This window comes from Dryobates pubescens, chromosome 12, assembly GCF_014839835.1.
Source record: "Dryobates pubescens isolate bDryPub1 chromosome 12, bDryPub1.pri, whole genome shotgun sequence".
Classification (NCBI taxonomy): Eukaryota; Metazoa; Chordata; class Aves; order Piciformes; family Picidae; genus Dryobates; species Dryobates pubescens.
Window position 1 is genome coordinate 31,752,034 of NC_071623.1, and position 26,269 is coordinate 31,778,302.

Below are 26,269 nucleotides of genomic sequence, written 5' to 3' on the forward strand. Positions count from 1 at the left end.
GAACTCTCACCATCATGTTATGTTTGTATCATACTGTGTGCAGCATGTACTTTTGTGACTGTGTCAGTCTCATTCTCACAGGTAACTAATTGGCAAACTAAAAAGAGAGAAATTCAGAGGATTACAAGAGCCAGGAATTTGTGGGGGTTTTTCACATTTGTGTGTTACCTGTGCTGCTGCTTTGGGGTTTCCAGGTGTTTGGTTCATTTAGAGATCACCTGCTGTTAAATTCACAAGCATGAGAAACAGGAGCTTCACTCTTGGCACAATCTCTTTGGTTTTCTTCATTGTCCAGAAGCTCAAGCAAGTTCACAGCACCATTATCGGCTGTTTGGCATACACACAAGAAAGAGATCTATAAATTAGCAGTGATTTGTGTAAACAGAAGGACTGTAGCTGTCACTTTCAGGCCCCTAAGGACAGAGGCCCCTTCATCTGAAAAATGAAGTAGAAACAACACAGTATCCAGCCTCATATCTAAGCAACCTTGAATTTCAGGAAGTTAAATCCTGCAAAGAGCTGTCTCTATAAAAGATGAAGGCCAGATGCTATATTTAACACTGTGAACTGAGGCATTGATAACTATACCATTTGTATCTACTCGTGCTCCAGTTTACTACTTAGGCATGGTTTTATATACCTGCTTTGTCACAAGTAAGTAAAAAAGATACTAAGACATACTACTGTGATCATCAATTGCACTGTGTTCTACCTGAGACTCAAAGGGTGAGCTTGGCTCTCAGGTCATTGCTTTTAGTACTCTACCTGGAGGCAAAAACGGTAGTTCATGGCAATGAATATTGTCTCAACAGCTAAATGCATCTTTGTGCACTTTTCAAAGGTTGATACAAAGCTGGCAGCTAGTGCTGCCAGAAGAAATAGGAAGATTGGAATAACTGTTCTTCTTGAGGGACAGCAGTGGATCATACAGGAGTGGTGTGTAAGGCATGTGTCTGGTACTCATTACCACTAAGGCAGGAGCATAGCAATCCACTCTAGACTTGCCAAGGATGCTCATGCTTAAGTCATGTATGCATCTCTGAACAGTGACTGTATGGTTACAGTTATTATAACATCAATTTAGATTTTTTAATATTTTATTTTAAATATGCAAAGTTCACATAGAAATCAAAGTTTTGGACTGAAGAACATTTGCTATCAGGAAAGCATTGTAGGAAGAGAAAAAGGGCGACTCTTGTCATGCAGTACTTCCATTTCGATTCAGTAATATTTTGAATTCATGTTGTAAAAGATGACAGAAATGCTAAACTATAGGAACTGGGTTAGGAAAAAAATGTTTTTTTCATTAAGGCACTGGTTCATACTTTTCCTTATCAACAGGAGCTGTTCATAGCTCAGCCAGAATGGATCTGTGAGGTCTTTGCCTCTTGCAGAACCAGTTGCTGGGCTCCGGGTGCTTAAAGTGGCTCAGAGCAGCCCTGGGCCTGGCCAGGCTCTGTTACATGCTTGCAGACCTCTCCATCACCCTTGGAGTACAGGATTCTGCACTACAGCTGTCATGCAGTACTGCTAATTTCTCGATTGCCTAATCCCACAGCTATGGGATTGACAGATAACTCATACATGAGCTACAGTGTTCTTCCTTCCATGCCAGTTCTCAGATTGTGCAGAGCAGGAATACAGTGGGGGGTTGATGGAGCTATGTTTTAGCCTACAGGGAGAGAAAGAGGGCAGTGGCCAAGGATGATGCATGCCCAGCTGTGCTCTGTTTTGGCTGTGGACAGTCTATAGACTCATAGCTTAATCTATGTGAGAAGAAATGGCAGGTATCAAAAGGAGGAAGGCATATTTTTAAATCCACTGTTGACAGCATTTAAGAATTGCTGATTTCTGAAAGTGACAAGTCACAAGGCACATCCTTTGTGTGTTTAAATGCAATACATAAAGGCTATATCTACAATCTGTCATCATTTCAGTCTGGGCAGAACCCCTCCCAATTCCTTTTCCTGAAAGCCTTTTTACATCTAGGTGTGGTTGGCCCACTTTGCTTGCTTGCATGTGAGCAGATATATGCATGTTTAACTGCCATTGCACCTTTTGATGGCAAACATTGGGAATGGAAATTTAAGAAGCTGCTTATCCCAAACTTTGAATTCTCTTACACATAAGAGAAGAAATGGTCAGTGTTGCACAGCTGCTTCTAAAGATAGACTTCAACACCTCCAGTGATGGTGACTCCACCACCTTCCTGGGCAGTGCATTCCAATGAAGCGGGGAGAAAACCAGCACTGAGGTTTGTGGTTTAGTCTGGCTGGGGGAAGGTTTTGGGAGCTTCTCACGTGTCCTGTATATGTATTAGGTGTTAAGCAAGACTCTGCTTTCCAGGCTTGTAGCACTGCACAGCAGTAGTCATAAATTTCATGATTCTGATCGTCAGGAACATGATGTGGTTGTCTGTCTCCTCAGTTTTGGGGTTCCTACTTGGAGTCTGAGAAATACACAACAGCCCCACCCAGACGCAGTCCACATTCATGATGCTGTTGGTTACATAGTGACTGCCCTTGGCTATCCAATCCTTTTCCTGTAAGAAGGACATTGACTAGCTGGAGCATGTCCAGAGAAGGGCAGCAAAGCTGGTGAAGGGTCTGGAGAAGAAGTCTTCTGAGGAACAGCTGAGGAAACTGGGATTGTTTAGCCTGGAGAAAAAGAGGCTGAGGGGAGACCTTCTTGATCTCTACAAGTACCTGAAAGGAGATTGCACTGAGGTGGGAGCTGTTCTCTTCTCCTTAATATCAAGTGATAGAACAAGAAGAAATGTGCCAGGAAGGTTTAGACTGGATATTAGGAAAAATTTCTTTACAGAAGGAGTGGCCAGTCATTGGAATAGGCTGTCCAGGGAAGTGATGGAGTTAACACCCCTGGAAGTATTCAAGCACTGTGTGGAGATGGCACGTCAGGATGTGGTTTAATGGCTACAGCGGTGTTGGATCGATGATTTGACTCAGTGATCTTAGAGGTCTTTTCCTACCAAAACAATTCTGGTTCTGTGATTCTGTCTCTTTTTGTTTTGCTTTGGTTCCATCTCTTTGTTACAAACAGCTTAACATTTCTATTTTCATTCTAACAGCAAACTTTTGCAATCATGCATAATTTTTCACCTTAAGATATTACTTGCAATCATGCATTATGCAAGTAACGTTTGGTTTTCCAAGTTAATGTGTTTCTAATTCTACTAGAATAGTTTAAGGGAGGATGGCTTTCAGTCAGTTCCCCTCAGTTTCAAACCCTCTTCTTTTTTGATGTATCTTTGAGCCTTTTGTTTATCATGGAGTTCTCCCTGGGTATTGGATTCAGTTGCCTAATCCTACTCAGAAAATGGTTGATATCCCTATTCAATCTGATTTTAGTTTAACTAGCCACTTCGTGCAGATATTCCTCACATTTGTGCAGTCAGGTCCTGCAGCAGGATGTCATGCATCAGCAATCACACTTCTCACAGCAGTTCTGGTATCTCCTGCTTGAAAATTCAGCTTCTTTGATTGTTAGCATTTCATTCTCTTCTTCTACCTCTTCAATCAGATTAGCCTTCTGAATTGTATAGATCACAGCCTGTGCCAGGTATTCAGTCTCTTTGCAGTATATTTATCTTCTCAGCCAACATCCAGGCTCTTCATTTTCCGGTTGTCCCATATTTCCACCAGGACAGCAGGCCATCCCAAAGATCAGGCTGTACTTCGGTGTCTGTGGAGGTGAAGCACAAGCAATTAATTGTCCTTTTCCTTATGCCTGTCTTCAATTAGTGATCTGGTAGCAGGCTTGTAGGAAATACTGTTCCAGTATCACATCTCTTCCCTAGTGTTCCCTTGTTGTTTCCATGTGTGTGTTTGTGCTAGGTCTGACTGTTTTCTTACCATTTCCTACCACTGCATACCAAAGCATGGACTGCTTTTCTGCTTCTTTTTACTTTGTCATCCCCCTTTCAACACTCCTACCAAAGAAGAGTATTTGAGAGTAAATGCTATCAAACCCAACACTTTGTTCATCTTCTAAGTCATTCATATGCTTTATTTTTTTTATTGTTTCCAATTATTTAGTGTTGCCCAGGTCACTTCTTCCCTTATATGGGTTGCTATCTCATTCCATACTCTGCCAATATCTCTAGGTCCTAAAGCTAAATGCATTTCTACATGCCGCAATTCTTTTAATGCACCCTGGTCCTAATCAAAGCTTGTCCATATCTACTGTGCACAAAATTTTGGACAGAGCCTCACAGCTTTTTCTTTATTCTAATACACCTCTGCTTTCTTCTGGCTTGTGATCATCCAAACAATAAAATCTTTCAAATTCTAGTCTTCCTTTTTCAGTTTCTCCAGTGTTACACATCCACTCTTAGAAGGAAGCTGCCACTGCGGGAACTGACTGATACTCAAGAATCTGTGCCTCAAAGACTTACTCTCTCCCAAATATGCCATTTCCTCACCGCAGCTATTTCTTCTAAAAAGGAGAAGAGGGTGGATATTTCTAGGAGCAGAGTGGACATGTCTAGTAAGGGGTTAGATTTGTTTTGCTCTTTCCTTGATTACCCTGTCAATGTATGTGATTTTGTCTTTTACAGATAAACCACAACAGCCTGTAGTCATATGGGTCATGAGAAAGGAGCAGAGACAGAGATCTCTGATCACCTAGGACGATGATGAAAGGCATTTAAAACAAGTATCAGCAAACTGGCCTTCCATCCACTGACCACCTATCATCAGCTTGTGCTGACTGCTGTCTATTTTCTCCTCTTCCTCTCAGATTTTCAGCAAATCTTCATATTCCATCTCAGAAACTGCCACTTACCCAGGTAAGAATTTCCAAGAGTGAGTCACAGGGAGATGAGAGAGTGAGGTAACTATTTCTCTGTTTTCCTCAGGTCCTGGATCACCTGGGCAGCCTCAAATTAATTTCTTTTACTATATATGAGGTACCTGGCAGGACACAGGAGAGTTTTTCCATGTTTTGACTGATCTGTTACGCTACAAATCTTGGGTACTACACCAGGTACATGACACTTAGAATTTACTGTTAGCCCAGTAAATATTCTAACAGGCTGAAGTAATCTGATCAATATAGAAAAGCCTCAGTTTTCTTCAGTCACCTTTCCAGTGTGCCTCTAGGTCCTGAGATTGAGTGCTTAAGTCTTCTTGATACAGATGAGGGAGCTTGCTTAATGACAAGTCATCAGCCTCTGAAGTTTTCACAAGAAGATCAAGGATGTTTGTGTTGGGGGGTTCTCATTCCTCAGTCTTCTGTGCATTTGGTCTTATTTTTAAACTGTTTCCTTACGACACCTGCTTGTCTCTTACTGAATTCCAGATAGTTTGAATACTGCACAATGTCTTTACTCCAGGGCCCTCAGCAGGTATCTGCCATTCTCTGCAATCTTATTCCACTGTTATGCAAACCTTAACTCCACTAAAATCAGTGGAGTAAATATTCTTTATGCTGTATTTCATTACAGCTCTTAAAGAATCTGAAGAACAGTTGCAGTAGGATAAATGACAATACATGGAGCAGTGGGTTTACTGAATCTCTGAAACCCATCTACTTTGTGTCATCACTGACTCTCAACACAGTGTTCCAGACACAATTATTGTTCTAGGTAGGTATTTTTGCCTTAATACCAACCTCCTCTAAATTGATACAGTTCACTGTCTCTGATTACTCAGGTCAGTAGTTGTCAAATACCAGCCATAGTAGTGCACTATAGAGAAGGAATCCTTTCAAAAGTCTTTCATGTCTTACCCCCATATTAAAAGTTAATCTCACAAACCATAATAAGTCCTCTCCTGATATTTTTATGTTGGTCATTATCTGGCTCTTTTTGTGGTTAAGGCATTAATTTATGCAAATGAAGACATTTCTTAATTGGTAAGATCATTGTCCAAATTGTTACAATTATTTATGCTGTTTCCTCCTCCTGCTGTTTCAGCTTCACCCAGTTAGAATACTGAATTGCTTTTACGGTTCATGAATTATCTGTGGCTTCTTGACCTATGCACTCATTCAGCTGTGTCCTCAGTAATTCCTACGTTGTCATCTGTTTCAACACATGCACTAGAAAAACTCACAAAGGTTTCTATCCTGGGAGCTGAATCATCCTCTAAATCAGGACCATCATACTCCAAAAACAAAATCTTCCCCTGCAGAACTTAAAGGCAAGTGTTACCTATGTGGTATTACTTAGGATATTTTACCTTCTCTTACTTTAAATTGCTTGTGTGTCTGATTAAAAGCAGGTAACTCAGCACTACCAACCAAAATTGTCTTTGTATTCATGTAATGTCATTTAATACCAAAAACTTAGTTATCCTTTTCAGTTCCATTTTCCATTTTTTTACCATTCAGTTTCCAGTTTTGCATTTCAAGATACACTCACATCTTTCCTGGTTTGGTTTTTGCACAAGTCATCTGAAGTTCCGTGAACTTGACTACTTTCCTGTCATTCAGGAAACCTTGAGTGCTTAAAGAACATATCCTCCTGTACAATCAAATTATTATTCCAATGATACCATTAAAAAACACTTATGGTGAGTATCAATCTGTCTTAAGTCATCTCATATAACATTTAAAAGGGCTGACTAATGAATACATATATGAAACATCCTGAAAGTGAGGAGGAAGCAAGACCAGCTGTTTATTCCTTACCTTTTTCCTAGCAATGTAAAATGCTGTACAGATTCTTTGTACAGACTTGCTTTTAATCTTGCCTCTGTGTTTACCAAAAATGCATACTCTGGTAGGTTGAAAATACTCTAGCACTACTACAAGCTATTAACATGGGGGAGTTTTCCTGTTTATTTCCAATTTGCTGGGTTACTTGCAGCTCTGAGTAAGATTTACATGAAGACTTCTGAAGAACTCTGTGTAGGAGTTGCATTGCAATGATTGAAATAAAACTTTCCAGCCCATATCTTCAGTCTACTTCTTTTCATGTTTTAGGAATTTTTGTCCTAGATTTGTTTTTATAAATGCTGCCTTTATTCAATTTGTAATCTTCCAAATTAATACTGATTTGTAGGAGGGTTTTTTTCCCCTTGCTTTATTTGCGTGCATATTTATCTTCTCCCTATCACTTGTTGATTTTATGTTTTACTGTGATTTTGTTTAATTGTAATTTTTTTTCCTATCTTGTCTTTTTCCAGTAAGTCATGGGGCATTGATGCCCTTAAGGGATTTAAAGTTACATGGAAGAAAACTGATCCCTGTGCCAATAGATGAGATAGGCTTTATGGGTTCTTCACGATCTCATTGCACATTGGTAGAAGGACAGGACTGTGGAACGTGAGATACAAGTGTCACCAAAGTATTTCCCTGGCTTTGTAAGGAGCTGCACAAGAAGTCATTCCTTTTCTGTAAAGTGAAGCATGACTATTCAAACTGTAAAAGGAAAACAACACTGCCAGCAAACAATAATTGCTGTATGTTTCTTGGTATTCTAATAGGGCCACAAGGATGATCAGAGGGCTGGAGCACCTCTCCTATGAGGACAGACTGAAGGAGTTGGGGCTGTTCAGTCTAGAGAAGAGAAGGCTCCGAGATGACCTAATTGTGGCCTTCCAGTATCTGAAGGGGGCTACAAGAAGGCTGGGGAGGGACTTCTCAGGATATCAGGTAGTGATAGGACTAGGGGGAATGGAATGAAGCTGGAGGTGGGGAGATTCAAACTGGATGTGAGGAGGAAGTTCTTCCCCATGAGAGTGGTGAAGCCCTGGAATGGGTTGTCCAGGGAGGTGGTTGGGGCCCCATCCCTGGAGGTGTTTAAGCCCAGGCTGGATGAGGCTCTGGCCAGCCTGATCTAGTGTGGGGTGTCCCTGCCCAGGGCAAGGGGGTTGGAAGTGGATGATCCTTGTGGTCCCTTCCAACCCTGACTGATACTATGATACTAATTTTCTTTCTACAGAACACCAATACACAAACACTTACCACCTATTGCCTACTGTTTTTCTGAAATATAGAAATGATTTGCAAGTTTAACTTAGAACTCAGCTGTCATGCCCCAGATTTTCCTTCTCAGAATGAACTCAATTACTTCTGGTCTTCCATCTCTCCTGCTTGTTCACATGATTCCATTTGTGCATTGGGACCGATTCTGGATAAACTGCAAGGGCGCTTTCCGCAGGGACGATACTGGGGAGCTACAGGTGGGGATTTCTATATTTCATTAGCAAATTGCATTCATTTTGTAACCTACTCAATACTCAGAAACATTAACAAAGGCCTTTTTATAAATCTGAATCGGGTGCATTGTGCCTTTCAGGTTGACGTGTTTTACGCACTGCTTTGAGTGCAAGTTTGCACATTAACTGAAAGAGGTTTGATTAGTTTTATTCTTTCTTTTCACAAAGGTCTTCTGCATTGTATATTAGCTCTATTGGTAAAAAATTACAACATCTTTGATAACTTTCAATGATGTTAGACAAGATTCAACAAAGCCTTTCATTTCTTTTGTAAACCTGCATAGTTAAGAACAAGATAATCTTCCAAGAATATGGTATTTGTGTGTAAATATGATACTGTCATTCATAGTTAGACATAATATTCAGAGGTTATAGCTGTGTGAGCTATGTAAAAATCAAAAGGAGCACAATCAGAATGTAATCATGTTTGGAGGAGCAGTACATAAAAGTTATCCCTCAAGATAACTTTTGGTTACCCTTCTAAAGGGTAACCAAATATAATTATTTCATGTGGTGCTGTATAATTGAGATGACTTGGAATTCCCCCTCTTGTGACACTTTTGATCTAGCTGTTAAGTTTGACAGGGTCAAAACTCCTTCACCTGTCACTGGCTAGAAAATACTTTTAGTGCTAAGAATAGCTCATTAAAGGTGGATGGAAAATCTCCTTTTCCAGTGTACATATTAATTACCATAACACTCAGCAAATTCATCTTTGCTGGCAGGCTGACATACCTTGCTGCTGTATCAATGAAAACTGAGGGGGTTTTGTTGATTTAAACTGTCACTTGCCTGGAATAACAAGATACAGTGAAGTAAAAACATGGAAAGTGGAGCAAGGTTTTGTAAAAAAGTATGATTCTGTTCTAAGCAAGCAAAACAGCATCTATTTCTTTGTAGGGAGAGTTTGAATTGAACACAGGACTTTTGAGTCAGTAAGCTCTGATGATCTGATCCACTGTTGTTCTGGACCTCATATGACCCTCTGCTGAATTATTGGCTCTGCTTTTGGCTTTGCAGCAATGTCACCAATAGCAGAAAACGTGTTAGAAAAACTTAACAGTGTGATTGAACCCTAGAATTGACATGTACAATTCCAGGGACATCTGCAGCATGAAGGCAGAGGGTGAACACTCCCTTCCTTGAGCAATACTCATGGAGGGAATAAGGGCTTAACACATTGTTAAGGAAGAAGGGCTAGAGAATATGTACATCACAAGATGTATCTCTCTGTTCCCACATGAGCACCCTTACCTGTTCCTCTATTCTCTGCCCCAGCACAGGTATAATCATCATGTAACCACACTACAATGTGGTTTTCTGTTCATTCTAAAATAATTTCTTTGGCCCACTTTCCAGAATGCAGTGCACTGCGAGTAAAATATATCACTAAGAAGTCAGTATTGCATACAGCCTTACTTGACTTTCAGGTGATGAAATAAGATACTAGTTTTCTCTGTGCCGTGTGTAGATAGATGTCTAAAGTTTGTGAACAGCCAAATGTGACTTGGGGATAACTGCCAGAGTTGCAAGGCAAACAAGAAACTTCCAAGTACTGGATAATGCCATTGCTTGTCTAAAATCCAGTTAAAGGTCCAATGTTCTTACTGACAGGTGCAAACCATCTGTTGAGATTCTCCAATAGAACGGGCATCTTCAGGTCATCATCATTACAGAGTGACAAAGCATAAAAGAAAGGTTTCAGTATACCTTCAAAGGACATCATACTAGGGGAACAAATGCTAAATAAACAATCTCAGCATAATTGGGTAGAAGATAATGAGCTAAGGAGTCTTGTTCAAAACCCACAATGGCTACCACTTGCAATTTAGAATGCCTTATTTTCATACTTCCAGTAAAACCCCACAACAACAAAAACCTAACCAAAAATAGCACATATTTTATTTAACTATTTAACTGTGACATGCTATTGTTGAAGGGAAATGCAAAGCATTAAATCTTTTAGAGACTTTTTCTCCAGTTGTTTAAAATCTTTACTATGTATTCAAAATTGGTTTTGTTCTGGAGGTAACGCACAGATAATCTGGAACCAGCATTTGTGCCTGGAAATGTTAGTTCCTTTGGCTTGTTTTGACTGAACTTGCATATTCTTCCTGTTAGCTGTGGATACTTTGCAGATTGTTGTTGCTGGATGTTGTTTTTGTGAATATCTCTCAGTCATTTAAAATGTATTGTTTCTGTAATGCTGTGATCATCAAACCCCAAATGAAACAGTAAATTACTGAGCACGTTCTTCATGAATTTAAACAAATGTTCCCTGAAGAATTTTACAGTGTTCACTGACTGGCAGGCAGCAATGCCTTTATTTGCAGTAGTTCTGTCCCCCATGGAACAAGAGCAACAGGCAGTTGTTGGACCTTGCCTCTATCTAATCTTTCAGTGCAGTTTTTTTGGGTGACAAGGCTCCACCTATATATTAATCTAGCAGAATTCCCCCTAGACACTCATTTTGAAATCTAGTAACCACAGCATTCCATAGTCTTTATTTCTGTGTTTAAATCTCCTCAGAAGGGCATCCCTTAAATGGCTGGATTTCAGTGTATCTGATTCTTTCTAGTTTGAGTGTCCTACAGCTACCACATTTTGTCCAAGCCCCAAAAGGCATCTCTTTGCTTTTAATCTTATTAACACCATAAGACAAACAACTTCTTCATGACACTTCCCTCTGAGTAGTCGACCAGCATGCCATGATTTGCAACCTCTCCTAGAACTGTTTTGCAGAAAATGGCAAAATGTTTCTTAATCTGTGTCTTGCTGTAAAGCTTATCCAATCCAATACAAAGAATTATAGAATGGTTTGGGTTGGAAGGGACCTCAAAGATACCTAGTTCTAACCCCTCTGCCATGGGCAGGGACACTTTCCATTAGACTAGGTTGCTCAAGGCCTTGTCCAACCTGGCCTTGAACACGTCCAAGAGGGGGCATCAACTTCCCTGGGCAACCTGTTCCAGGTTCCACCTTCACCCTTACCTGGAGATAGGTAAAGTAGCTTGTTCCTTAGTTAACAATTTCACAGTTTTGCTTTTCATAACTTGATAAATTCTTGGAAATACAGCTAATCACAGCCTGGTTCCCTCTTTCCATGATTCTTTGATTAATTTCAAGCAATTCATCATGAAAATATCAAGCAGTAAAACTGAGTTACCTGTAATATTCGTGAAGCACCTATCTCCCAATCTCTAATAAAGTTAGAGGCCACTTACCTTGCTGGTTAGCTTTCAGTCAGCATAAGGAAGGATCATATTATGACCCTTTACTTGTTAGAGAAATCTAAGGCTGTTTATTTTAACCCCTATATTGATTGTTTTTAATGGGATGATTCTTGGTAGCATTACAGATGGCACAAAGGGATGTTTTTTTTTGAAGGACTTGATCCTTTAGCCACGTTAGGCAGCTCGTGTTCCTCCCTTCTCAGAGAAGCATCTGTGAGAGAAGTGGTGGCAGCCTGAAGCCTCAGAAGAGTTCCTAATGCACAGCTCACAGATAAACCAGTTTACTGTAGTTCATTTCTTCATCTACTTCATGCTGTTCTACAATGCTATATTCACCTTTCTCACCCTCAGAATTTTTGCCCTTTTTTTGGGTGTTTTTTGTTTGCTTTTTTTTTGTTCTAACCTGCAATATCGTTGCAGACCATATTTAATCCTGAAGAGCGAGGATGTTAATTGGTTTGAAAATGGTAATGATGCATCTAATTCTGTCTTATCTGTGGTGCTCTTAGTACACATGAGTATACCTGCATCCCAGAATAGAAAGTTGAACACGTTTTTCTGTGTTATGCCTAGGTCCTCTCTTGACCTGTTTTCAGTGGCACATTACGCAGTGAATCGAGCGTGAATCCCACAATGTTTTCCTCATTCTGCTTCCAAATAAGAACACCTATATGCTTAAGACTTTTTTGGTAATTATTGCTTCAGTTAACACATAATTAGCTCCCTGAAAAGAAAGGGGTTTAACCACCTCCACTTTAGCTGAGACCTCTATGAGCTTTACATTTCAGGTTTCTCTTTTGTTCTTCAGATATTTCAATTGCCAGTCAAGGAGGGTTTTAAGTCTGCAGTGTAATAATACTTGCAATTAATAGGAAATAGCGTTTTAAAGCATTAACTCATCTGTCCATACTACATCCTTTGCAGGCAGGCAAATAAATGTTATTATCCTCATTTTACAAACACATTGATTAAATGACTTACCTAAAGGCCACACATCAATTTCAATGCCAAGATTAGCATATAGAAACTTCTGCATTGCAGTCACAGGGGGGAAAAAAAAATGAGATCTGTACTATAAAGTACACCTGCCCTCTGAAACAAGCAATCACTTCTCATCTATGTAGCCTTGATGGGATTTACCCACTTCACATCCCCCGAATGCTTGTATGCTTTGTCAGCCTGTTAAGCTGCTTCACGATGATGGCTCAAAATGGCTCCCAGCATGCCTCTAACATAGGAAGCTTTTGTATCTACCTCCCATTTTCAATCAAAAGGCTGGAAAACACTGCCTGGAGAACCTGTAAAACTTCCACATTGTTGGCTGAGCTTATGCAGACAGAGGGGAAGGGAAGAAAGAGGAACTTATGCTATGCAACCTGAAGATCATCAATGGTCTGCAGAAGCAGTCAGATAACAATTTGGAAGAAATTAGGAAGAGCTTCAACCAAGCAGATTCTCAATTTCTAGGTTTTGCACAGCAAGTACAATTCACTTTTCTGTTGCTACTGTTTGGAAATTGTGGTATTTGGTGTTAGTAACATTGGAAGTTGAGTCTTCATTGAGTCTTCAGCTCTAAAATGCAGTAGCATCTTCAGTCTGTTGGGCTGTTGGATAAATTGCTCCATTTTAAAGCTCCTGGTTTTAAATTTGGAATATATTTTGGATTTTCATCTTCATTGTCTAGTTTAGATAGACAGATTTTGTCTGCCTTCATCTAACTGACTGATGGGCAACACAAACCTTACCCTTGTGCAGTATGTGTACCTTGCATGTGTGCAGTTCATGTGGCAAATAGAAGTATAGCACGTGATGTCATAGTATGCAGAAATCTGTTAAATAATACTGAGATTCTAATGTTGAAAACCTTCCCTATTTACAGGCAATTATTTCTAAGGGCAAGTATAATGGTGGCTGTATTTGTTTCCCCTCCAGAACAAATCTTCCCTACCAGGAGAAACAAAACACAGCAACTCAGGACAGCACTTTTAACAGGCCGTCCACATGCAAGTGCAACAATGCCTTGTTCTGATCTGGGTACAGTTCACACCATCTTTGGGACCCAACTTCTAAAAATGGTAGACAACAAAAGAATGTGTAAAGTGCAGTATAACAGTTAGTCAGCAGATCCATAAATCTGTCATTCAAGGCCGTGGTGTCATTTGCCAGCACACGAATTTGACCTAGTCATTGAAGCTGATACTGTGCCAATGCTTGAAAGCAGATACATTGAAAAACTCTGCAGCATTTATGACAGATACTGATATTTCAGACCAGCTTCACAGGCGATGAATTATGTTCTTAATAAGCATGCATGACAAAGTTAAATTTAGAAGTAAAATTTGGAAGAGTAGCCAGGTTTTAACTGAAGGTCATTTGTGCTTTTTTTTGTTGTTGTTTTAACCCATGCACATGTAGACACAGGAATTGTGTGAAGTTACCTTCGAGATACCTCAAATATGAACCATATAAATTATACATTTAATTTTTTTCCCCCTGGGTTTTAAAAGACTTTTTTATTGCATAAAACTAACATCACTGAATTTATGGCTTGCGAATCACCTGCAGATTGCAGCATCAGAACTTATCAAATAAGTTTGTGCCTGTCAGAATTTTGTATTAGGTCCATTATTCATCAACAGCAAAGAACAAAATAAAGAGGCATTTTTCTAAACAAATGCTTAAGTGTGTGTGTTTCCTTGGCACTTCACTGGCTTGATCTTCTATGCAACTCTAGTCCTTATTCTTTCACCTGAGAATTAGTAAGGTGTCATGTACAGAGGTGGTAAATTCCTCGCATTAAAGTGTGTTAGAGGGTTAATCTTGCCAAGTGAAAAAGAAAATTGTGCCTGGGTGGCCATAGATGTGATGATGTGTTCTGAAGCCTGGTAAATATTGTATCACACCACAATTTCAGAGGCTTTAAGGACTTCACAACCTTAATTGTGTTTTAGTCATGGCAGCTCCATTCAATTATGTACTCCAGCTTATTAAAAAAAAAAAAAAAAGGGTGGGGAGGAAAGGGGGGAAAAAAGGAAGGAAAAAAGGGAAGGAAAAAAAGGAAGGAAAAAAGGGAAGGAAAAAAGGGAAGTAAAAAAAGGGAAGGAAAAGGAAGGAAAAAAGGGAAGGAAAAAAAGGAAGGAAAAAGAAGGAAAAAAGGGAAGGAAAAAAAGGAAGGGAAAGAAGGAAGGGAAAAAAGGAAGGGGAAAAAGGGAGGGAAAAAAGGGAAGGAAAAAAGGGAAGGAAAAAAGGGAAGGAAAAAGGAAGAACAAAGAGGCATTCCAGTGTTTAAAATGGTATTGTGGTACGTCTGTCCTGCAGGGCTGCTTCAGTATTTTGGGTATGCCCTGTTTTCTCCAGCGGTAGTTATGTGAGCTAAGAAATACAAACCATACGCTTCTGCACTGGGGAAAAGAAGAAAACCACCTACAACATAACCAATTATATAATCAAGAATAAACCATAATAAGAAAGACAATAATAATGGAAGACAACATTTACATGACAATTACATGGGTATCACAGAACTATTGAGGCTGGAGTCTGAGATCATCAAGTCCAGCCTATGGCCTAATACACCACAACATCAGCTAAGCCATGCCACCAAGTGCCACATCCAGTCTTTTCTTAAAGACCTCCAGTGGTGGCAACTCCACATCCCTGGGCAGTCCAGTCCAGTCCCTAATCAGCCTTTCTGTGAAGAAGTACTTCCTAATATCTAACCTAAACCTCCCCTGGCACAGCTTCATACCATGCCCTCTTGTCCTGCCACTAGTTGCCTGGGAGAGGAGCCCGAGCCCCACCTGACTACAGCTTCCTTTTAGGTAGTTGTAGAGAGTGATAAGATCCCCTCTGAGTCTCCTCCATGCTGAACAACCCCAGCCCCCTCTGCCTTTGTCTCTTTAGCTTCAATGTTCTGTGAAACAAGTAGCTGGTTAGTGTTTTCCGGGGTGCATTACACTACTTAGTGGGAACCTCATTTCTGGTTCAGCCATGGGTAATACCGTAAACATGACTGGTGAAGAGAAGTTTTCTTTTAGGTCTTTCTGGTTTGTCATTTCTTTTACTGGGCTTCTCATAAACTCTGTACTACTTCCTTGCTAGAAGAAATTAATGATTTTCACTAGGCACTTAGATTCCAATCTGCTAAAGCACTTAGAGGCATGCCTATGCTCATCTTCTGAAACTTTTAACAGTCTCATTGCCTTTGATGAAACTTCTCACATCATGAAAGTCACAGGCATGCTTTAGTATTTCACTGGATTAAGACTTTAGCCATTTTTCCTTTCCTTGCATTTATTTCTAAGACCTAGCTTCTTAAAACTATTCTGGGTCAATGATACTTCAGCATTTTATAACAGTTTTTGGCTTAGTTTTCTTATTCATGTATTCACTGATAACTTATCTCTTTCATTCACTTCCAGAATCCACTTATAAGTCAGGGTGTGTAATGAAATTAAATATTCAGCTGTCCTTTCAGAAGAAGTTAAATTTGCCTAGTGAATGTAGGGTGGTGCAGAAAGCCTTCAGAAGCCCTTACAAAACAAAAGTATTTGTCCAGAAACACACTTTATGCAGTAACTATGGGTGAAATTCTCTTTGCTTCCAGGTGCAAGCAGTCAGGCTAGCCAATCAAAACTCTCCCATGTGGCCTGAAAAGTCTGTGATGTATTTTGAAGCTTATGACTGCAGCATCAGATCAATGATCCGTTATCTTTGTTTCAAAGGAGCCATCCTCTGTGTTCATTAGTGCTGCATTAGCTGATCAGTTAAAATTAACGTCATACAACACATTTTAAAAAATCAATTTGTATTCTTACCTCCAGAATTCCAATTTTAAGTGTGGGAAAGAGTGGAGAAAATGGATGTTTGTGTGAAGGAGGTGCCTTATATTTCCCAACCAACCCTTCCGTGGTGGGTTGACCCTGGGTGAACATCAGGTGCCCACCAGACCCACCCTGTCACGCTCCTCCTCAGCTGAACAGAGGATAAAAAATACAAGAGGCTTATGGGTCAAGGTAAGGACAGGGACATCACTCTGCAATTACAGTCGTGGGCAAAACAGACTCAATGGGAAATTTATTGCTAATCAAATCAGAGTAAGGTAATGAGAAATAAAACCAAATCTTAAAGACACTTTCCTTTCATCCCACCCTTTTTCTCAACTTTACTGCTTATTTTCTCTACCTCCTCCTCTCCAGTTGCACATGGGGACAGAGAATAGGAGTTCATCACATGCACTTTCTGCTACTCCTACCTTCTCGTGGGAAGAAGTCCTAACATTCTTCACCACTGGTTGCATGAAATCTGTGTTTCAGCACCTGGAGCAGTTCCTCCCCATCCTTCTTCACTGATCTTGATGCCTGCAGAGTTGTTTCTCTCATATATCCTCACTCCTCTCTCCAGCTACAGTTTCTATTGTACAGTAACTTTCCCCTGCTTCTTAAGTGTGTTGTCTCAGAGGCACTGCCACCATTGCTGATGGGCTTGGCATTGGCTAGCAGTGGGTCATTCTTGGAGCCAGTTGGCATTGCTTCTGAGAGACATGAGGAAAGCTTCTAGCAATTTCTCACAGAAGCTATCCCTGTTGACCCACCACTGCCAAAACATTGCCATGCAAACCAATATACCCTTTTATGGTACTTTTCAAATAAATTACTTCATGTAACTCACAACTTCTAAAGAGATTTGAGGGTTATGGTATTCCATTCATTTAAAAACAGATTGTATACTAAAAATAAAGAATAATGACTCAGGGCTTACCTTTCTTGAGTCTGGAGGTGAAATGGTAAATACTTAATACAGGGAACTCTCCTGAAGTTTTGTTCTTCTTTGTGTTTCTGTATAACAAAACCCAAAAATTAGAATAGAACTGAATTGAATTGAATTGAATTGAATTGAATTGAATTGAATTGAATTGACAAAGTTGGAAGAGACCTTTGAAATCATCAAGTCCAACCTGTCATCCTGCACTATCTAATGAACTAAACCATGGCACCAAGCACCACATCCAGTCAAAATGAATTTCTTAGCACCCAGCTTCCAGGTACCACACTCATGGATAACCACATTTCCATAGTATAGATGCAAAATCCTTGTCCTGCAAAATCATGTGAAGATTTTTCCAGTGATAATAACCCTGATAAAGACAGTGAGAATATAACTGAAGAGCTACTATTCACTGTTGAAAAATACCACCTAGGGATAAAATCTTTCCCTTCATACAATGCAATGGCTAAATGGACAGAAAAAAGAAACTGTTTCCATATACTTTAGTGTCTTAATATCACTGGAAGATCTGCAAACATGATATGTATGTTACACAAATTACAGTATATATGTATATATTATTCAAGTACTGTTGAGAGCAGTGTGCACAGTGCAGCATTTGTACTTCAGCCCACTTTTCAAGCCGGGAAAATTACCAGGCTAAGACTGACAAGCTTAGTTCTTTCTCTGCAAGTTCTCAATAGCTGAATATAATTCATTTCCAGTTCTGATTGTTAAAAGACATTTACCTAGGCAAAAAACCTATTAGGAGGAAGCAGATGATGCTTTTGTGTAATGAAGTGAGGCAAAGAATCTTTTTGCCAGGTGCATCATCCCATGGGGAGGCTGTAGCTCCTTTGGAGTAGCCATGTATATATGTCTATATATACATAATGTATGTATGTATTAATGTAAGAGATAAATAAGGGTGTGCTGGTAGGAAGAGAAGCATAAATATGAAATACAAGAGAGCAACTACAACTGAAAATGCCTAACTGGATATTTCAGCTCCCTCTCCAGTCATGTTCCAATGTTGTCAAATCCATGTACATCCCAGCTCAGATCCTTGGTCTCTGTCTGAATAGTATCATAGTATCAGTCAGGGTTGGAAGGGACCACAAGGATCATCTAGTTCCAACCCCCCTGCCATGGGCAGGGACACCCCACACTAGATCAGGCTGGCCAGAGCCTCATCCAGCCTGGGCTTAAACACCTCCAGGGACGGTGCTCCAACCACCTCCCTGGACAACCCATTCCAGGGCTTCACCACTCTCATGGGGAAGAACTTCCTCCTCACCTCCAGCCTCAATCTCCCCACCTCCAGCTTCATTCCATTTCCCCTAGTCCTATCACTACCTGATATCCTGAGAAGTCCCTCCCCAGCCTTCTTGTAGCCCCCTTCAGATACTGGAAGGCCACAATTAGGTCACCTCAAAGCCTTCTCTTCTCCAGACTGAACAGCCCCAAAGACTTATTTTTTTAACCCCTGAAGATGGGAAAATAATGTTTTGTAAAAGCTAGCTGGCATAGAGACAGTAAATCTTCACAAATCTTCATGGATCCCAACAGAAACCCCAAGCTGCCTGTTCTGTGTTAAGCCAGCTTGCCATTTTCAACAAAATCAAGTGAAACAAAGCATACTCTGAAAATCTGCACTAAAAATTAAACTTTTTTTTTTTACTACTGTAAAAAGACATTATCATTGCCCTTTTGTTCTCCAAAGTACAAGAAAATGCCTTCTTCAAGTAGCATTAAGATAAACAGAAGATAAACAGGAGAAGAGGAGGCTCAGGGGTGACCTTATTGCTCTCTACAACTGCCTGAAGGGAGGTTGTAGACAGATGGATGTTGGTCTCTTCTCCCAGGCGGCCAGTATCAGAACAAGAGGACACAGTCTCAAGCTGCACCAGAGGAGGTTCAGGCTGGATGTTAGAAAAAAGTTCTATACAGAGAGAGTGATTGCCCATTGGAATGGGCTGCCTGGGGAGGTGGTGGAGTCGCCATCACTGGAGGTTTTCAGGAGAAGACTTGATGGGGTGCTTGGTGCCGTGGGTTAGTTGTTTGGGTGGTGTTGGATTGGTTGATGGGTTGGACGCGGTGATCTTGAAGGTCTCTTCCAACCTGGTTTATTCTATGTATTCTATTCTATGTATTATTTCTAGTTCCAATGTGGCACTACATCACAGAAAATCCTAGTACCTGCAAAATGCAGTTTGTTGGTAGGTTGCATGCCAAACTGTCTTTACTTTTAGCTTTCCAAACTTTGTAAAGGTGAAACACATACAAATAAACTCTTTATGAGGAGGTGAAAAGTGATTTTTTTTTTCCCCCCCCTTTAAAACAGATTTCTGCCATAAGTGCTGTGATGCCTTGGGAAAGCTGCTTTGCTTTTTGTTTTCATTTAACTGTCTGGTTTTGCCTAAGCATGCTGGGGGAAAGAGATGTTTGCATACTTTACTTTTCTGACATGTATTTCTCTACTTGTAGGGAAGGGCAAGAGAAAGCTTAGAAAGTGGTAGAAGGACCCAAGTGGAGCAGTCTTAGTGGAACAGTTATAAGTTCATTTTAGCCTCCAAATAGTGCCAACCCTAGGTTATATCTCTTGGATCTGTATTTCTTGGCTAGGAATCTAACATTTAATTTCTTTAATCTGTCCCAAGACAGAGTAATGATGTTCTCAAACCTTTCCAAACCTTGTGAACTACTCACAACAATAGTATTAGCATTATTACTTTTACTCTTCCTTTCAAAAATGGGTGATTTGGGAGTACTGGCATGAAAGACAAAGTGTCAGAAGTACTCAGAGGTAGTGCTAGCTGTGTCCTTCTGCAGGCTCAATCCTTGAGCTGAATAAGAGAGTCACACCTACCACTTTATCTCTTCATCTTCAAGTAAATAATACCATGCCTCATTATTCCATATGCAAAATGAGAGGGGAGAAAAGTGAAATTACTTTTACAAAACTGCTCAGCAAATCAGTAGCAGAATGAGGAGACAAGAAATTCCCTTCTCCCTCCAGCATCCTGCCACTTGCCCCGTCTCCTGGACCAACTTGCAAACAAGTCTGGTGGCTGCATGCTTGTTGAAGTGCATCTGTTTGTGTTGTCTTGTCAGGACAAGACAATTCGTTTGATTTCACAGCATCGTGTGCTACCAACACAAGCATGTCATTGATGTTTAGCATGCATCTCCATGGCCAATACCACGGGCTATTCATCTGTAGCAAAGCTCTCAGACATAATGAAAAATGTATGAAAACAAATGAAAAGGTAACTGTAGGCCAGCAACCTACAAATATTCAAGTTCTGTAGCACCACTGAAAGAAACAATGCTGCAAGAGCAATGCTTTAAAAGCTTCTAGCATTACTGTCTGACAGCTACAAAGCATTGGGCGTGGAGGTGCTCTTCAGTGGTGCCTGAGCTGCTCAATGCCATCACAAGATTCTCAGATGCCACATCAATTTTCTCACTTCTTTATTTCAACTGAGAAGAAAGTTTCAAGCTCTTGATACGCTGCACCGGACACCATGCCTTCAAAAATGCTAATTGAAAAGGTAAAATACTCTGAAAACACTTTGAAAATGTTAAGGTTTCTCCTTAAATCTGCTGATGCCTTCTCTTCCCCCTGGATTTTGTCTGGGTCTGATTCATGATGGGAATTCCAGCATTTTTCCCCCAGATATGAAAATACACAGGGTTGATTTTTTTGTTTAAGAATGATACTTTAAAATGAAGACAAATCATTATGAATCAGAATATGTTAGTGGGGTTTAAGAGTGGAAAAAGAAGTTAGCCAAGTTCTGTACTCAGGCATGTGAAGATAATCATCGTGATCAATGAGAAATGCAGCTGCATTAGGTAACAGTCCACATTTAGAAACAGGACCAAATGGAAAGGTTCTAGCTGTTCTGTATGGCTGCTGATAATGTAGTTCCTAAAATTAGATGGAGGCACCAGTCCTGAAAGAAGCTCTGTATGCATACAACCCTGTGTCCAAGGCAGAGATGTCAATGAAACCTAAAAGATATCCAGGCATGTGGGGTGTCTGTTCCCAAGTGTCCAGTTGCAGGACACAGATGTCAGGCATGCTGGAAACGATGGAACAGGGATACATGGAGTTACAGGGCTGGGAGGCAGGAGGGAGGTTGGTGCTGGGCAGGCTGGGAAAGAGAAGAGCTGCACCAGGGCTGTGAGCAAGCAGGGTGCTATTTGCCTGCAGTCTCTTTCTCTGCCTGTGAGAAATAAAACCAAGAAGCATCCCCTGTTTCTCACACATGTGAACGCCTGTCACTCTGCTGATAGGGGCACTAATTATACCCTAAACACCAGTTTGAGAGCCCATGGTGACCACAGCCAGCTAACCCAAAAAGAATATTCATGAAGACATGTATCTTGACTCCAGTCCATCTCTAATTAAATCTAAATTAAATTTCACCAAGGAGATTGTGTGGACCTAATTTTTATACTCTGTGACAGATCCCTCTTCCTGATGCTAACTAGCTGTTAACTAGAGACAAAGAACCGCTGAATAACAAATCATTTTGTGTTTTCCTGGTGTATTAGCTCACATCAGGAGGTTCCTTCTGATAGGCATTTATATTTATGCACATCTTTTAATTGTACACAGCTAAAAATAGCTTTGGAAACAAATCATAGAATCATAGCATCAGTCAGGGTTGGAAGGGACCACAAGGATCATCTAGTTCCAACCCCCCTGCCATGGGCAGGGACACCCCACACTAGATCAGGCTGGCCAGAGCCTCATCCAGCCTGGGCTTAAACACCTCCTGGGATGGGGCTTCAACCACCTCCCTGGACAACCCATTCCAGGGCTTCACCACTCTCATGGGGAAGAACTTCCTCCTCACGTCCAGCCTGAATCTCCCCACCTCCAGCTTCATTCCCCTGGTCCTATCACTACCTGACATCCTGAGCAGTCCCTCCCCAGCCTTCTTGTAGCCCCCTTCAGATACTGGAAAGCCACAATTAGGTCACCCCGGAGCCTTCTCTTCTCCAGACTGAACAGCCCCAACTCCTTCAGTCTGTCCTCATAGGAGAGGTGCTCCAGCCCTCTGCTCATCCTTGTGGCCCTTCTCTGGACACCTTCCAGCACTTCCATATCCCTCTTGTAATAGGGGCTCCAGAACTGGACGCTGTACTCCAGGTGGGGTCTCACCAGAGCTGAGTAGAGGTTCTTGACATGAGAAAATAGCCATGTATTCAAAATCTAACCTTGTCTGTGTCTCCTTACTGGCCATCTTTATTGTAACACTCCTTTTTCATAGATCTTCCCCTATCAAAGCTCTGTAAATGTGCTAATGGTTGCTTTACTAATGGTTGCCTTGGTCTCACTACAGTTTTTTTTCTCTTGTCTGTGAGCATAATTTTTCTCATGCATGCCTTCCATCTGGAAATGAATTGCACTGAATTAGCCAGACCTTTCTAAAAGTGCACAACTTAACATTAAGTTTTAATTAAAAAGCCTTTTTCATTAATTATGTTTTATCCTAGGAGGCTCTAAATCTTAGTCTGTTTCTGCCAGAATATACATAGATTACTGCCTTATTTTATCGTTGTATTTATATATTCCCTTTGAATGAACTTGGATGAAGCTTTTAAGGTTTTTTGAGGATCATATATAAATTGTTCTTCATGTACTCTCTTCCTTTCATCTGTAAATTTTGAGTGTAAGCAGTCATTTGGGGCCTCAAGCCATGTAATCTTTAGTAACAGAGATGATTTCCGTTTCATTAATCACTGACAACAAATTACTATTGTGAAAGCAAGGTGACTGTATTCTTATGCAGATACCATTTTTATCTATAAAGTTTAGAAGATGAATGATAATGTGGTGTGTCTCATTTTCTGAATGCCCAACTGAAAGCTGAAAAGCCCAGAATGCCAGATGGAAAACAAGATTGTCTAGATGTACTCAACTGGTCAGTCTCATTTGTGCAACCTGTGGTGTTGAGATGCATGATGACACTCTCAGTTCCTGCCACAACGAAAGGTCACTTTCCTGCCTTACATCCCTTCTCCATCTTCCTTACAACCTGCCTAAAGCTACTGCCTGTGCCTTGTCCAGGCTGTGGGATAGTCTGAAGTCCTTAAGCAATGCTACCTATTACTCATTAGCAGTTATTGTAGATTTATTACATAAAATAATGAAGAAATATCAGTCCCAGATGTCTACACAAAACTTCCTGTGCTACACAGATAAAATCTGAACAGAGGTAGTTCCAATGAATGCTGCTACCTGCAGAAAAGGAGTGATTTAATTCCACACATCTTTCATTATTATTTAGAAACTGATTCTTAAATAAAGATGCTTACATCTGTCTCTTGCTCCAGATGGTGCATTTTAGCTGCCTGCATTACTCACAAGTTGGTTTTACTTTTAAACAAATACTTAACCCAGAAATGATCTTATAAAGCATTCTCCATTTCTTGCAACTGAAACCTAAATTTCATTGCTGCTTTAATTCTCAGAGCAGGGAGTTGCCTGTCTCACAAGTCAAAAGTACAAGGAAAAAAAAACCCCTTTTTTAATATTTCAGTGCAGCAGACACAGTTGTAAAACTGCCTGATATTGTACCCTCTAGTTAACTAGGAAAAATTCAGGCAGCAAATTTAATCCAAAGTTCTCATGAGATCTGACAGTGTGCAGACAGTAAGACAAACCTGCACAACATTGCTTTTGTTTGTTTTTCTGGCTTTTCTGCCATATCCCCAGCTCATTTTAGTTTACATTTATGTTCCAGCCTCCAGGATTATTTGCTCCATCTTACAGAAAATCCATCAATGTATATAGCAATGCAGTGACCTTGTCCTAAAATCCACCCAGGAAGAGACAGTAAGCAGGCTGCATCTCTCTGCCAGAACAGACACATGCTGGATGCTGGTTTTGTAGCTAAGAACCATAGTGGGATGGTGCAGCTTCTCCTTGGGAAACTAGGAAATGGATATATGTATAGAATGTCCCATGGGAATGTAAAAACACAGCAAGGTCCCAGCAAAGGTATGGCCCAGATCCACCATATGAGTACTACAGGCTTCATGGGGTTATTGAACTCTGTGAAGCCTGTCAGAATGGCTGAGAGCAGCCAGGCAGAAAGGGACCTGGGGGTGCTGGTTGATAGTAGGCTGAACATGAGCCAGCAGTGTGCCCAGGTGGGCAAGAAGGCCAATGGCATCCTGGCCTGGATTAGGAATAGTGTGGTCAGCAGGAGCAGGGAGGTCATTCTGCCCTGTACTCAGCACTGGTTAGGCCACACCTTGAGTCCTGTCTCCATTTCTGAGCCCCTCAGTTTAAGAAAGATGTTGTGTTGCTGGAACATGTCCAGAGAAGGGCAACAGAGCTGGGGAGGGGTCTGGAGCACAGCCCTGTGAGGAGAGGCTGAGGGAGCTGGGGTTGCTTAGCCTGGAGAAGAGGAGGCTCAGGGCAGACCTTATTGATGTCTACAATTCCCTGAAGGGAGGTTATAGCCAGGTGGGGGTTGGTGTCTCCTCCTATACCTAAGCATCTAACCTAAACTACTGCAATGGTTGTCAGCCATGAGCAAGTGCCTCTTCTGTTTTGTTTGAACAAAGAGTGCAACACAAGGCTTACCTTGAAAAACCCTCTTCTTAGTCACCTCTTGGCTGTTAGTTTCTTCTTTCTAGCTTTTAGAGGTGACTGACTATAGGAATGTACTTTTGGGAATGGAGACCTAGCACCACTGTGGGTGTGAAATGGCAGGTAAGGGCACCCCTTGTCAGCTCAGAGGCCACAGTCAGCTAGCAACATAACAGCTATTGTCCTATGTCTTGGAAGAGGCTCCTGCTAAGCCGTAAGACACGATTCACAGTGCGAACTGGAAATGCTTACCGATTCTTTGCTGTGGGTGTCTATTTACTGGTACTGACAGACACCTCTGCCTGTGTGTCTGGAACAATAAACTCAGAATACCTAAGACCAAGTCAAATAGGCTTTGCAAGGCTAGCTTAAAGTAAAATCATTCTCTCCCTGGGCTTTTTATAGAGCTTTTTTATACAGAGAAAGAAATGTAGGCTGGATTGCTTTGCGGAGGGATGTGAGGGACGAGACGTTTCCTAAGGGTGCCTGTCCCTGTCTATGCTGCAGTTCAGAAAATTGACTCCCAAATGCTCTGCTCAACTAACCTCATCTAAACACAGGCTGAATAAACTCTGGCCTTGTCTCATGTAGAATCCAGTCTTTAGAGAACAGCTGAAAAAATAACCATAACATTAATCTGCAGATATCTAAGAGTCCTTGACTAGTTAGTATCCTGTTGTTAGGGGGACTTTCATTAGTGTGCTGTGCTAGTGCAGATTGGTAGGTGGGAAATTTCCATTCTGAGGGGTGTTATGGGTTGAATTAGATCCCTGCAATAACTTATTCTTTCAGAAATCTCTCCCAGAGAGCAAATCTCACCACACTAGGAGTCTGGAAGTAAAAATGAAATTGTATGTACAAAAGAAACTAAATGTGACAGTATAAAAAGCAATGGACACATACAGAGTATATTTACATATATGTATATATGTGTGTGTATATATATATATGTACATATATACACACAGAGTTTCACAACAGCACAGCACTCCCCTGTACATTTGATTCTGCTCTTTGCCCTCTCTTGGGGACAAAGGGCCCCAAGCAGCTATACAAACCACACACTCCCTCTCCGTGCCCCCTGTACCTTTAGAGAAGTAGCACAGAGAAAGCCCAAGGTCAGGGGGAATATAGTCCAAAAGCTAAAACAGAGAGAATAGCCCAGAGTGAGCAGGCAAAAAAGAGAGCAAGCAAACCGCTGCAAGATATAAGGTTTGCAATGCTTCAGTGGAGCAATTTTAACCTATTTATTGCTGTTATTCTTCAGACCAATTGAATTAGATGGACTTATCATCATTATAATGTGGACTCTGAGGAAGCCACCCCTCTTGAGCTGTCCAAAAAGCTTGGGAAAATTCTGTTTACAACTGATTTTTAGTTTCAAACTATAACAAGGGGTCCTGGAATCAAAGCAAGGCTTTACTTAGCAAAGCACTTCCCCGCCTGGTTCAGTATGTTCACACATCACACGA